Source organism: Diplotaxodon limnothrissa, linkage group LG23 (genome assembly GCF_057381915.1).
Source record: "Diplotaxodon limnothrissa isolate DT_005_m linkage group LG23, D_limnothrissa_male_GT1.1, whole genome shotgun sequence".
NCBI classification, from domain to species: domain Eukaryota; kingdom Metazoa; phylum Chordata; class Actinopteri; order Cichliformes; family Cichlidae; genus Diplotaxodon; species Diplotaxodon limnothrissa.
This window is the reverse complement of record NC_140617.1, coordinates 41,222,833-41,237,759: the sequence shown is the minus strand read 5'-3', so window position 1 is coordinate 41,237,759 and position 14,927 is coordinate 41,222,833.

The following is a 14,927-nucleotide window of genomic DNA, read 5'->3' as shown; positions in this document are numbered from 1 at the left end:
GGTTTTTGCTTCGCTCTGTGTAACGTGCACAATCAGAGGTTTAAACATCTCTGGTAGACCTTTCATTACCATTGCGATCAGAAGTCCATCAGTTAATGACTCGCCCGCATTTTTTAACGCTGTGATAATTGCTTCTGCTCGGATAATATAGTCCGTCACACTTTCATCCTTTTCATTTGTGAGAGAAGTAAGTTCGGTGTACAGACTTATGATCCTCGGCTTGCCCACTCCTGCATAATGACCTCTCAAAATTTTTAGGGCTTTCCGTCCGTCATCCACTGCATCTCTCATAACTAACGATAAACTTTTGTCATCTAGAAATTGTATCAACTCTGCATATGCTTCTGCATTTTTGTCATCATCTTCACCATCGGCTTCTTCATCACCCTCAGCCTTCAAGATGACATCTTTCAAACCTTGTAGCCTGAGATGACCAAGGAACTTCGTTTCCCATATCTCATATTTCCTTTCATCTCCATCAAACTGCAAACGGGAATATCGACTGCCCGACTCTGCCGTGCGTCTGCTCATGATGCACAAAAACGCTTACTCACTCGATCGTGCCAAACTGTTAACACCTGCCGGTAACTTGCGGTTTCAGGAAACGCTGCCCTTCCTTTGGCAGTTCCAGGATCTCTTTCCTGCTGCTCTGGGCCCATAACCTGTTAGCAGAGCGGCTCCTTACAACATTATGGCATAATAATTGTAAGGAAGAATAAAAGGTTGGCACACATATCTCATTCCTGACGGAGGACTCTACCACAACCCTTCCCCAGTCCACTCACAGAGTCGTTGCATGGTAAGACATGGATAGCTTATGGGCGGGGCCTTTTACCGTCATTTTATTACGATGCAAAGTACAAACACCTGTGGACACACAATCCAACAGTTTGTGTTATTACAAGTGCTAAACAAGAAGAGTCCCAGATGGTACAGTGGACACGTGTGACTGCTGTGATTAAAGCATCTTTCTTTCAGCTTAACGAGTGAACCGTCAGCTGGTTCAAACACACGTTAAAGCCCGTTTGGCTCGACACCACAGAGGCAGCAATATAACATAGCTAACATTAACAGTGCAGTGGATCCTGCTTGTGCCGTGATATTTGGCAGCATTCACTGATTTTCAGCTTGTTGTGTTTGTGGATATATGACTGACTTTAATTATCCATAAAAGTATCACATTTTCTGTAAGATTAATGTCAGGTATATATATAGCGGCGTATATTTTAAAGTAAAGGTTTTAAAACCCAGTTAGTACTAACATCGCTAATGGCACATAACTTTGCCGGCATGTAGGTATGTAAAGTTAGGGTATTATTGTTTTTAGCGTTGCTTTAATGAATTTTGTATATTACAGCAACTTGTTGTGGTATGAGGCCACTTGTATGTGACCGTTTGTGTGGTGGAACCACCGATCACTTGTGAATGTGATTATTCGTGGCTGCTCTGATTTTGTGTTGTAGCAGGTTGAATAATCGTTTTGGATTTGACCTTTGTACCCCTTTATGTTGGTCACATGTTAGTCTTTGTGCATTCAGTGTGGCAACTTTAAATCCTAAGGCATCCTTGCTTAAAGATGCCAACTCCAAGGTTTGGAGTCTTCTCTCACCCCCATTCTCTGCGGCCTACTGGAGCGGGGGGGCTAGGAGGAGTGGGCCGTCCGACTGCGGTCTGGGGCCTCCCTGCTGCTGCGGAGTCGGGGCGGTCTGCCTCTCCCCACCGCAGGGAAAAGGGTAACACCACCTGGGTCTGGGTGCAGTTCCCCCCTCCAGGGGCAAGGGTACCTAGACCCGGTTAGTAGAGTACGCTTGGGGAGTGTGATCGTGTATACAGCGTCCCTTTATGTCTGTCTCCACGTCGGTTGAGTGTGAAGTACATATGAGAGCATGAGGGTGGGAATGGATATTTGTGTCTGTGTGTGCCTGTATGTCTGTGTCTATATGTCAGGTTGGGTATCAGACGCCACCTCTCTGGGGACATCTCGGGCCCTCCAAGGTTTGGAGGCCTATCTCCACCCACCACCACTTCCCCTGCCGGTGGCGGACTCCCTCAGGTATCGGTGCGTTGGTGGTTCTTTGTATCTGGGGGTGGGCGTCCGGGTACACACCAGCTCACTCCTTGGCGGCCGCTTATTGGGGCTCGCTCGGGCCACCTCGGAGGTGGGGTGCCCCCGGCCTCTCGGCCTGGGGCTCGGTCACTCAGGCACAGCTGGCTGCCGGCGGAGCTCACGGGCGCGTCACTGCAACTCCCCCTGGCTTCTGCTCCGCGGCTGCTGAATGAGCCCTCATCTGGGACTCTCCTTAGCTCTTACTGGGACAGTGATGCAGCTGCCCCTCTGTGGGTCTTCCTTGGTCTCTTGTGTTCTGGGGGCCTCTGGATGTCTGGAGTTTTGATCTCCTCCATACCTGCTTGATACCATAGAGGACAGGGCTGTGGCTCCCCACACTCTATAGCAGATCATTGCATGGAGAAACCTTTGGAATGCAAGCATGCTGATCCACACAGGTATGCACACAGGTGTACACACGGGTATTCACAGATGCGGACTACAGCTTTCTTGGCTGCTGCCTCAAAGCACACTGTGCGCTGTCTATCTTGCGTGCTGCACAATATCGTTTATTATTTAGTAACTATTGATATCTATGACTAGCTAGTTTATTGTGATGGTGCTTTTTTTTTTTTTTCTATTATTATGTTGCTCTTTGTTGTTTGCTGTCTCCCCTGTTTTTTTTGTTTTCTCTCTCTCTCTCTTCCCCCCCTTCTCACCGTCTCTTCTCCCCTTTGGTTTTCTTTCTTTCTCTCCCCCTCTTTCTTTCATTCTTTCCCCCTGTCCTAAAAAAAAAAAAAAAAAAAGATGCCAACTTAAGAAATGCGAGTATTTAGTTTTGTGTCAGGAGAGCAGGTAATAAACTGCTCAAGTTTTGGCTTTGGCTTAATAAATTTAGGGGTCCTAGAGGAACCCTTTTGAGTGAGGTGGTGTTACGCCCCTCTGCAGCCCCTAATCTCCTCAGTGTGTTCAGCTGTTGCTAATTGGCCACACCTAGTAAGGTATAAATAAACGCATACCTGTGGCAGGCTATTCAGGAAGCTCACTAGTCGTTGCCTTTGTGGCAACAGCCATTTGAGCCAACCTGGGATGTCATTTTAAGCTAAAACCTCTTCTCACTTACACTCTGATATTCGTCTCCTTTTTTATGTTGCAGCCTCGAGCCGGGTCATAACACCTCCCCTTAAGTTTTCCAAAAAAAAAACAGATAGATGATCCTCAAGTACTTAGGGAAAATATTCTGTGGAGTCATGAGACAGTTTGTGGATAGTTTGAATTCTGTTATTTGTGGTAGTGAGATCATAAATGGTCAGAGGGCCCAGTGGCGCCAGTGTCCGGCAGACTCGCCTCTGTCAGTGCGCCCCAGGGTGGCTGTGGCTACAATGTAGCTTGCCATCACCAGTGTGTGAATGTGTGTGTGAATGGGTGGATGACTGGATATGTAAAGCGCTTTGGTGTCCTTAGGGACTAGTAAAGCGCTATATAAATACAGGCCATTTACCAAAATACAGGCCATAAAGCTAACACAGTATTTCATAAAATGAACATCAAACAATTGATGGAACCATGATTCTGCTCCGTCTGAAAATCCTGAATGCTTTTCTGGGTTCTCCATTAGGTCATAGTAGTTCACAGCCCGGGATTCCAAGCATTCTGATCAGGTACTACACTGTGACGTCGTCAGACTACATGCCACCGATTGGCTGATAAGTAGCGTCAGTTAATGAGTCATTGAGCGCCATTTGCGAAAATTAAAACTGCAATTTTTGAATTTCGGTGATTATATTTGAATCAGGGAAATTTTGCCCCATACAGTCAGAAATATTGTATTTCTGATCACTTATCAGTACATATCCTTGTTTTTACATCTATAAAAACAAAGCTGACACTTGTGAGACTTGATCAAAGGTGTAAGCATCTCAGCAGATGCCTTTGTGTCAAAGTAACTGAGGATAAAACAGAAAAACATGAAGGAGATTTTCCTGGCCTGGGATTTTATAGCAGATAACCTTAAAAATATTCTGCAGTAGATACATTTGTTCAGTACTGAAGTGAAGAAATTAGGCTTACGTGTTGGAAATTTAAAAAACAAAAACCAGTGGCAGACAGCGCTGTAAACAACGGTAGCCTGGTGGGTAATAAGCAAGCGAATAACGCAGAAAACAGACTTTTTTTATGGGAATCTATTCCTGAGAGAGAGAGACGGAGAGCTCTGCATGACGTGTGATTTTTATCGTGGTGGAGTTAAAACAGCAAAAGTAAGAGGGAATTTAAGGTGTTTATTTAATGTTTATGTGAAGCGAAACGTGAAGCTAGTTTGGATCTTCTTTTGCTGCTGGTTCAGTCAATGTTGTTTGAAGATAGATCAAACCTGCAGCTTCAGAATCTAGCGCAAAAAAGACAAACACAAAGAGCGGGGCCGCCGAAGTGTGAAAATGTTTCACTCAGTACAGTGCGCTCCAGCTGTGAGGCTCCAGCTGCTGTTATGCAGCTGATGAATTGGTAATTGTGCACTAACTGGTCCTGGTATTCTCCTAACCCCAAAGCTGTTGCTGCTGAGAAAAATGTAATTTACACAGCTGGAGAAGCAATGTACAGGAAGTACCTCCCCACTCTGCTTTTTCTGATTTCACAGTAGTCCTCCAGTCTGTCTCCCAGTCATTTTCACACATCTCCATAATGATGTTGGTGGTACAGGACCACTGTTTTATCTACTCAGACAATCACTATCAGACACGTAGTAGTAAACAAAACTAAAGTAAACAAAATCAAACATCAACATTTTTATGTATTTCAAGATCTTTATTATTTGCATTGTAATGGCTGATGGATGGTGAAGACTTTGCAATATAACTGTTGTTGTGAATATTTTCACAACAACAGTTATATTTTCACAACAACAGTTGTGAATATTTTCACAACTGTTGTTGTGAAAAAAAAACCCCCCAACAATCAAATGACCCCCTATGAGCAAGCACATGGCGACAGTGGGAAGGAAAAACTCCCTTTTAACAGGAAGAAACCTCCAGCAGATCCAGGCTCAGGGAGGGGCGGCTATCTGCTGCAACCGGTTGGGGGGGGGGGGGGGGGGGGGTGTTATTTATATTTTACTGCTGTTAATATTTCCACGTCTCTAATATGCGTGGTGCATAAGGTGCAACAACCTCGTGTTGCTTTTTAATAATAGGGGCACGCTGTGTTTTCTGCGGTTTAATAGGAAGAGGAGGCAGGGGTGGAAGTACATTTTTATTTGTGTTTATGTCCCACGTCTCTAATATGCGTGGTGCATAAGGTGCAACAACCTCGTGTTGCTTTTTAATAATGGGGGCACGCTGTGTTTTCTGCGGTTTAATAGGAAGAGGAGGTAGGGGTGGAAGTACATTTTTATTTGTGTTTATGTCCCACGTCTCTAATATGCGTGGTGCATAAGGTGCAACAACCTCGTGTTGCTTTTTAATAATAGGGGCACGCTGTGTTTTCTGCGGTTTAATAGGAAGAGGAGGTAGGGGTGGAAGTAAATTCTTATTTGTGTTTATGTCCCACGTCTCTAACATGCGTGGTGCATAAGGTGCAACAACCTCGTGTTGCTTTTTAATAATGGGGGCACGCTGTGTTTTCTGCGGTTTAATAGGAAGAGGAGGCAGGGGTGGAAGTACATTTTTATTTGTGTTTATGTCCCACGTCTCTAATATGCGTGGTGCATAAGGTGCAACAACCTCGTGTTGCTTTTTAATAATGGGGGCACGCTGTGTTTTCTGCGGTTTAATAGGAAGAGGAGGCAGGGGTGGAAGTACGTTGTGCGAACCTTTGCACGGGAAAACGTGATCGTTAGCTCTACCATAAACGTGAGACATATTTAATAACCGTTGACTTTCAGCAGTATTTTAGACTCAGCGATACTTTAGACGGACCAACTTTGGAGTGCACTGGTGTAGAGTGTCGCCAAGGCTCTATTTATGCTATTTGGGAGCTCCTTCGAAGCACCTTTGTTGTGACGTTGCAAAGGCCTTTGATGTGACGTTGCAAAGGCCTTTGATCTGTCCGAGCTTAAGCCCCGCCCCCGTTGTCTGTGACGGTTCTCAGGCTGTGGCAGGGTCTGCACGCTTGAAGTACGCGCACTACGTACGGTGCGTACTATAAGTACGAGACGTGCGGAAGTGAGAGGCTTGTGAAATGGGACGGTCTAGTCTCCGTCGCGCTTCCCAGGTTGCCTAGCAACCATGATACTAACTGCTGGAAACGTGTCATACAACTTTGTTTGACAGAAATGAAGGAGAACATATTTTGTTCATTTGTTTGTTTGTTTCTACAAGAGCTTTGTGTGATTTGATAAGTATCTGAGGCTGAGACCACAGGACAGTAAAACATGATTTTTGGGCTTCATTTCTGTACTGAACAGTCATTTAAGATTAGTTAGTAAATAAGAATTAGCTAATGTTGTTCATGAGACTAAAGTCATATCACTTTGGTAATGTAAATATAATATGGCCAATATTATAGTTATTATATTAATCATTATTAGCTATTACAGCAGTGAACATGAACTCTGTGTCAAATACTGAGCCTCAGTACAGATTCAAGTTGCAGTTATTTATGTCTTATCACCTTAAATCTTCACTCAAAGACAAGTATCTTTGACAGTGCATATATAGGTGTATCATATATAGGAGACAAATGTTGTTCCTTCAGTATGTTGGCATTACTAAATTTGGCTCATTGCTTACATACATTTATAAAAAGAAAATGTACAAGCTGTGATAACTGTTTCTGATAAAATGAAGAGTAGACTGATATATTAAATATTCCTTTATTGGGTGAGAAAATCAGACCATGTCATAACTGCTTTAAGTCATACAGAATAGATATCAGAGCCTTAAACAGGCTGGCTTCTGCTAAATGGGTCAAACTGGGCAGAAGTACATTTATTTTTAGGTCCATTCTGCTGCTGATACATACAAACCGGATTGCAAAAAAGTTGGGACACTAAACAAATTGTGAATAAAAACTGAATGCAATGATGTGGAGATGGCAAATGTCAATATTTTATTCAGAATAGAACGTAGATGACAGATCAAACGTTTAATCCGAGAAAATGTATCATTTCAAAGGAAAAATATGTTGATTTAAAATTACACGGTGTCAACAAATCCCAAAAAACTTGGGACAAGTAGCAATAAGAGGCTGGAAAAAGTAAATTTGAGCATAACGAAGAGCTGGAAGACCAATTAACACTGATTAGGTTAATTGGCAACATGATTGGGTATAAAAAGAGCTTCTCAGAGTGGCAGTGTCTCTCAGAAGCCAAGATGGGTAGAGGATCATCAATTCCCACAATGTTGCGCAGAAAGACAGTGGAGCAATATCAGAAAGGTGTTACCCAGCGAAAAATTGCAAAGACTTTGCAGTTATCATCATCAACTGTGCATAACATCATCTGAAGATTCAGAGAATCTGGAACAATCTCTGTGCGTAAGAGTCAAGGGCGTAAACCCATACTGGATGCTCCGGGCCCTTAAACGACACTGCACCACAAACAGGAATGCTACTGTAAAGGAAATCACAGAATGGGCTCAGGAATACTTCCAGAAACCATTGTCAGTGAACACAATCCACCGTGCCATCCGCCGTTGCCAGCTGAAACTCTACAGTGCAAAGAAGAAGCCATTTCTAAGCAAGATCCACAAGCTCAGGCGTTTTCACTGGGCCAGGGATCATTTCAAATGGAGTGTGGCAAAATTGGAGACTGTTCTGTGGTCAGACGAGTCACGATTCGAAGTTCTTTTTGGAAATGTGGGACGCCATGTCATCCGGACCAAAGAGGACAAGGACAACCCAAGTTGTTATCAACGCTCAGTTCAGAAGCCTGCATCTCTGATGGTATGGGGTGGCATGAGTGCGTGTGGCATGGGCAGCTTGCATGTCTGGAAAGGCACCATCAATGCAGAAAAATATATTCAGGTTCTAGAACAATATATGCTCCCATCCAGACGTCATCTCTTTCAGGGAAGACCCTGTATTTTTCAACAAGATAATGCCAGACCACATTCTGCATCAATCACAACATCATGGCTGCGTAGGAGAAGGATCCGGGTACTGTCTGCAGTCCAGATCTTTCACCTATAGAGAACATTTGGCGCATCATAAAGAAGAAGGTGCGACAAAGAAGGCCCAAGACGATTGAACAGTTAGAGGCCTGTATTAGACAAGAATGGGAGAGCATTCCTATTTCTAAACTTGAGAAACTGGTCTCCTCGGTCCCCAGACGTCTGTTGAGTGTTGTAAGAAGAAGGGGAGATGCCACACAGTGGTGAAAATGGCCTTGTCCCAACTTTTTTGGGATTTGTTGACACCATGACATTTTGTATCACCATATTTTTCCCTTAAAATGATCAATTTTCTCAGTTTCAACTTTTGTTCTGTGATTTACGTTCTATTCTGAATAAAATATTGACATTTGCCATCTCCACGTCGTTGCATTCAGTTTTTATTCACAATTTGTTTAGTGTCCCAACTTTTTTGGAATCCGGTTTGTACTTTAGGTTTCTGAATATTAAACTTGTTGCTGCCTTTCATAGTGTGTAACTTGAAGGCCCTGAGTACTTTCTCCCACACTGAAAACACTGGAATGATAAAATATTTTGAACATTACCTAATGAGACTGATTCAGGACAGGCAATTAGTTATTTTAAACTTTCCTAGCAGTCCTTCACAAACAGGGAACAGTCTGTCTATTCTCTCCATCTGTCAGCTGCTGCTGGCTCTTCCTCCTCCTCTTCCTCACTGCTGAGTTTGTCCTGGTGGATCATCAGGGGTGCAAAGCCTCACAGGTGATGTGCAGCAGTGGGTCCCTCAGTCTGTCCTCACTCTGGACACTTGCAGTTGTCACACATGGAAATCAAATGTGTGATAAGCTGCAGGATTCAAACACAAGTGTAACTTATAAATACATGTTCATACTTTTATTCCACAATCAGAGAGAAAGAGAGAGAGAGAGAGTGCAGGACAGACAGACAGGTGACAGTCTCAGGTGTACACACTGCTACAAAACAGCACAAGAGAAGGAGGATTTAGTGTTTGTGTTATTACGAGTGCTAAACAAGAAGAGTTCCCAGTGGACACATGTGTGACTCCTGTGATTAAAACATCTTTCTTTCAGCTTAACGAGTGAACCGTCAGCTCGTTCAAACACACGTTAAAGCCCGTTTGGCTCGACACCACCGAACAGAGGCAGCAATATAACATAGCTAACATTAACAGTGCAGTGGATCCTGCTTGTGCCGTGATATTTGGCAGCATTCACTGACTTTCAGCTTGTTGTGTTTGTGGATATATGACTGACTTTAATTATCCATAAAAGTATCACATTTTCTGTAAGATTAATGTCAAGTATTGAACGGCGTATATTTTAAAGTAAGGCTTTAAAACCCAGTTAGTACTAAAATTGCTAATGGCACTTAACTTTGCCGGTATGTGGCCAACAGTAATGTTTTAACGTTCTTCTTTATTAAACATTTGTGCGTAAATAAGTGACATAATATTCAGTACTTACTTTAAAAAAAGTTTACTCTTCGGGTGCCACGCTTCTGCCGTTTTTTTCCGGCAAAATTATCCACACCACCGCCGCGCTATAAAGTCTTGGATATGTTGGGCCATGGAGGATACACCAACCCATCCTTAAAATTCAGGAAAATGAGGGCCGCATTTGGAGCAGCCTTTGAATTGGGACAGCCTTCGTTGCATCGCTGTGACCTAATCGGCCTTAAAATGCGGCCTTTAAGGCTGCAGACCCTGAATACAGTGCACCTTAGCATATACTACTTCCGGTGGGGAAACTCCTGTAGGGCGCTTTGTTTTCCGGTGTGATACTTGCTCTTCAGTACACCACTGAAGACTATGTAAGTAAGGGTAGGGTTTTATTGTTTTTAGCGCTTTAGGCTGGGAGTTGCTCACAGTAAACTAGTGGCACCAAACTTGGCAAGAGGTTTGAATTAGGGGTGGGCGGTATAAATAGATTACTGTTATGCATTTTTGTGGATCACAAGGTTTAAAACTACTAATAAACACACACCCACACACACAAATTAATTTCACCAGAGTGCCAATTTCAGGTCACTTTTGCTGTTCCAAGCCCGGATAAAGGAGCAGGGTTGGAATTGTGACATTAAAAAACAATAATTCCTAAAAGAAATTTAATTTGTAGTTCTAAATAAATTCGAAATGCATTTAGGACATTTTTACTCACCTCCTCTTCCACGATGTTATTTCTCTCTCCAACAACGTAGGTTACAGGTCTGTAGACGACGCTATCAACATGGCTCTACACTTCATCCTGCAGCATCTGGACTCCCCAGGAACCTACGCCAGGATCCTGTTTGTGGACTTCAGCTCTGCCTTCAACACCATCCTTCCAGACCATCTCCAAGGCAAGCTTTCCCAGATGAATGTGCCTGATCCCATCTGCCGGTGGATCACTGACTTCCTGACGGACAGGAAGCAGCATGTGAGGCTGGGAAAGAATGTCTCGGACTCCCGGACCATCAGCACCGGCTCCCCTCAGGGCTGTGCCCTTTCCCCTCTGCTCTTCTCCCTGTGCACCAACTGCTGCACCTCCACCCACCAGTCTTTCAAGCTAATCAAGTTTGCAGATGACACCACCGTTATTGGACTCATCTCGGATGGGGATGAGTCTGCCTACAGGAGGGAGGTTGAACGTCTGGTGTCCTGGTGCAGCCACAACAACCTGGTGCTGAATGCCCAGAAGACAGTGGAGATTATTGTAGACTTCAGGAAGCACACAGCTCCACTCCCCCCATCATCCTGACTGACACCCTCATCACCTCTGTGGACTCATTCCGCTTCCTGGGTACCACCATCACCCAGGACCTGAAGTGGGAGCCCACCATCACCTCCGTCATTAAGAAAGCCCAGCAGAGGATGTACTTCCTGAGGCAGCTGAAGAAATTCAACCTGCCAACACGGATGATGATACAATTCTACACCGCAATCATCGAGTCCATCCTCACCTCCTCCATCACCGTGTGGTACGCTGGAGCCACTATCAGGGACAAACAGAGACTGCAGCGTGTTGTGCGCTCTGCTGAGAAGGTGATTGGCTGCAGACTCCCATCTCTGCAGGACCTGTACACCTCCAGGACACTGGGGCGTGCAGCTCGGATCACAGCTGACCCTTCTCACCCTGGACACAGTCTGTTTGACCTGCTCCCCTCAGGCAGGAGGCTCCGGTACATTCGCACCAGAACCTCTCGCCATAAGAACAGTTTCTTCCCCTCTGCTGTTGGTGTTACGGGTCCCAGATGTGAAGACCACAATAACAAAAAGAATACAAATCTGTAAAAATAAAGGTAGAGTCTCAGAGAAAGAATCACAGGAGCACTCGTATCTTTTCCCGAATTGCGTCTCTTATTTCCGATCAACAAATATAATTTACATCCAGTGCTTTCACTTGTCAGATATGCTCAATAACTGTAAAAGGTAAATAAAAGGCATTTGGCAAATATATGTATCTATGGTCATTACATTTCTCCATTACATTGTTAATTACACTATTCCTTCACTCATTTACATCAGCAGTGCAGATACCATATAATGCCTTAAACGTCTTATTGCTCTTTCTCACATATAGGGCAAACTCAAAATAGCTTATCCACAAATCTGATATAAGTGCATAAATCTTACTAGATTAGACAAAACACACCTGAATGTATTACTTTGCAATGTAACAACATAAATGTACATTCATTCTTAGCTTATTCTTAACATTTCCACATCATTTGAACGATAAAGAGTATATGAGATATTTTAAACTCGAATAATCTGATGTCAGGGCCTTTACAGTTAAATTGGAGCACCACACACACATATTTGATTGTTAAATGGAGTTTACCAAGTTTAAATACATCCCGCGGGCTGGCGAACTCTCGCGGTAGCTCTCGCGATAACTCGCGGTAACTCTCGCGAGACTTGGGGCTGCGCGGCTCGCCTTTACTTTTTTTTTATAAGCCTTTATTTTCAACATTCATGACAAATTAACAAGCAACAACACATAAAAAACTTTGCATCAAAATATTTGGCAATACTCAGAATAATTTACAATAGATACATTAATACAAAAGTTAAATTACTCAAACATGTTAACATTGATTATATCTTCAAAAGATCCCAAGGTAAAGGGCTACTCTTTTTTTGTTCTAAAGTCTTCCTCCTTCTCAGGTCTGTAAGGATATTTTTGCACACAGCAACACTATCTATCATTTTTTGCTCAATGACCACCTTGGCTCTAGTTTTCCAACTGTGGGTGTTAATGACACACATGATAAGCCAAAAGAGGCGTCTTTTACTGTCGTACATTTTTTCTTTAAACAGACCATATTTTATAGCTTGTATGTTGTTATCAATTTCAAACCCCATTTTAGTCATCTGTTGTCTGATCTCTACTGTTCTATAACAGGATAATAGTAAATGTTCAAGGGTTTCATCTTCGACACATCGTGACATAGGACATTCTTTGGTGGTAACATAACAGCTCCACTGAACCACCGCTCTAACGGGGAGACGTCCAACAGAAATCAACCACACTGTGTCTCTCATATTTTCAGAGATTAATTTATCATAGATATTTTTAACTACTAACGGGTATTCTTCTACGCCCACGCCCTTATATTTAATCTGTCCTTCATTATTTTTACTATTAATTATATTGTATACTTGTTTAGTGCATACTTGTGTCCAGTTAATGCTCAAGTCTTTCCACTGTTCCGTAGTGTCGCCAAAAAGGAGCTTATAATAAGGTATATTGGATCTAGCCCTACCTTTTAATTTTCCCCATTGTGCTACATTACCTCTAATCCACGGAGTTCCCCTATTAAGAGCGCTAAAAACATTTTTAATAAACGGAATTCTCAAAGTGATACGGAGATCTGGCGCACCCAATCCACCACACTCTTTGCCTTTACCACCGCTGCTGTGCCGCGCTTCAGTAACTTTCAACTAAACCCCACTTAAGGTTACATCGGCGGTGTCAACATAACTCTCAGTAAACACCGAAGTAGAACGAGGCACAAAACCCTCATACACTGTATTTTTAAGACGATACTGACCTGTAAAAATAAAGGTAGAGTCTCAGAGAAAGAATCACAGGAGTACTCGTATCTTTTCCCGAATTGCGTCTGAGGGGACAGCAGGGATTGACTGGGACAAAAAATCGGCCCGGGCATTTTGACTAGAGACCGGCCCACCAAAAATGTGACGTCATTCAGGGGTAAAACCGCAAAGGATTCTGGGAACTTGTGGCAAGAGGTACTAGCGCATCTCAGTTACACAGCGACAAAAAGAAACACAAAAAATGGCAAGAAGCTGTTGTATTATTAACTGCAATAGCCGGTGTTGTGCCAAAAAGTGATTGCTCATATTTAAATTGCTATAAGTAACTTGTTGGGCTATAATATGTGAAACATATGTCAAATGCATCCCTCATGGATGACATAAAGTCATCTCTCCATCTCTCTCTCCTGCTCTTTTATTTCTCTCTCTTGTTCCATCTCTCTCTGCTGCTCTTCTGTCTCCTCTGTCACAGACTTCTCCACTTGATGATAAATCAGCCTGGTGCAACATGTGAGGATTGGCACAATTTGCTAAGATTTAGAGGAGTTTGAGAAAGTTCAGGTCCTCTGCCACTATGACCGGCGGCCGCCTCGGGTCTCTCCTCCTCTTGCCTCCCCTTTCCCTTATACACCTGCTGGCCTCCACCACTTGCTGATGTTGCTAAATCTGTGGAAGCTATGCCATAGCTACCGCCAAACAATTCAGTTATTTTTACACATTTGGCAGCGTCTGCCTGAAGGGCTTGTTTCTTTTTGGCCCTAATTTTTTCTGCACCTCCTTTCCTTTTTTTGTTCTCCATTTTCTTTAGTTGTCTATAAGATTGCTAAACAAGAGGGAGGGTGCATCCGACCTCCTCGGCTGTAATTTGTCCAGCCCAGAGTCGATCATGACCAATTGGCCAATCCAACACCTTTCATTATTTATACCCTTTCAAAAAAAAAAAAAAAAAAAAAAAAAATCGATCGGCCCATAAAAACAAAAAATCGCCAGCAAATGCCCGGTATCCCCGATGGCCAGTCCAGCTATGGGTGCGATCTTCCTGGGTCCCACAGACTATCACCAAAAAAGAATAAACAAATTAAATTGCTGCACATTTTGTAGAATAACATTTTAAGATTATTTAAAAAATAAAATAATGTAATGATATGTTTATTATGAAAAGCAGATGTTTTGTTAAGACATTTTCAGATAAAATAAGTACAAAATCAACTCAAAATGCTCCCACATGACAGAACCTCCTCTCTTCCTTGCTGGCTCCATATCTCTCAACCTCCTACTAGACCTCCTACTACAATCCTTCTTTCCATCATTAAGCATTAAACAGCCAAAGAACTACAAGGGAAATGAACACGGTCGACAGCTGCCAGGCAGAAAAGGAATCATCAAATGTGATCCAACAGCTAATCTAGATTGATTAACTCTACATGTCTGTGACCAAGATGAACTTAAACATGCCAAATGACACTGAACAGTTGGTGGAATTCACAAGCAATACACACAAGTGTAATATTTTCCACAAAGAAGTCCTTACTACACCTGCCTAAAATGAATTTCTTTGACAGTACTCATTGGATTGATGTTACTCACAACAACAGGAAGATCTGAGAAACTCATTGTGTGTTTATAATAGTCTAAATGACTTTTGGAGCCATTTATAAGAAAGTGTGGGGTCAAAAGTTCAAACAGTTGTACATAAACACAAATCCTCCCAATGTGTCATTAATTTGCCATAAGAGGAAATTAATTAGGACGATAAGGA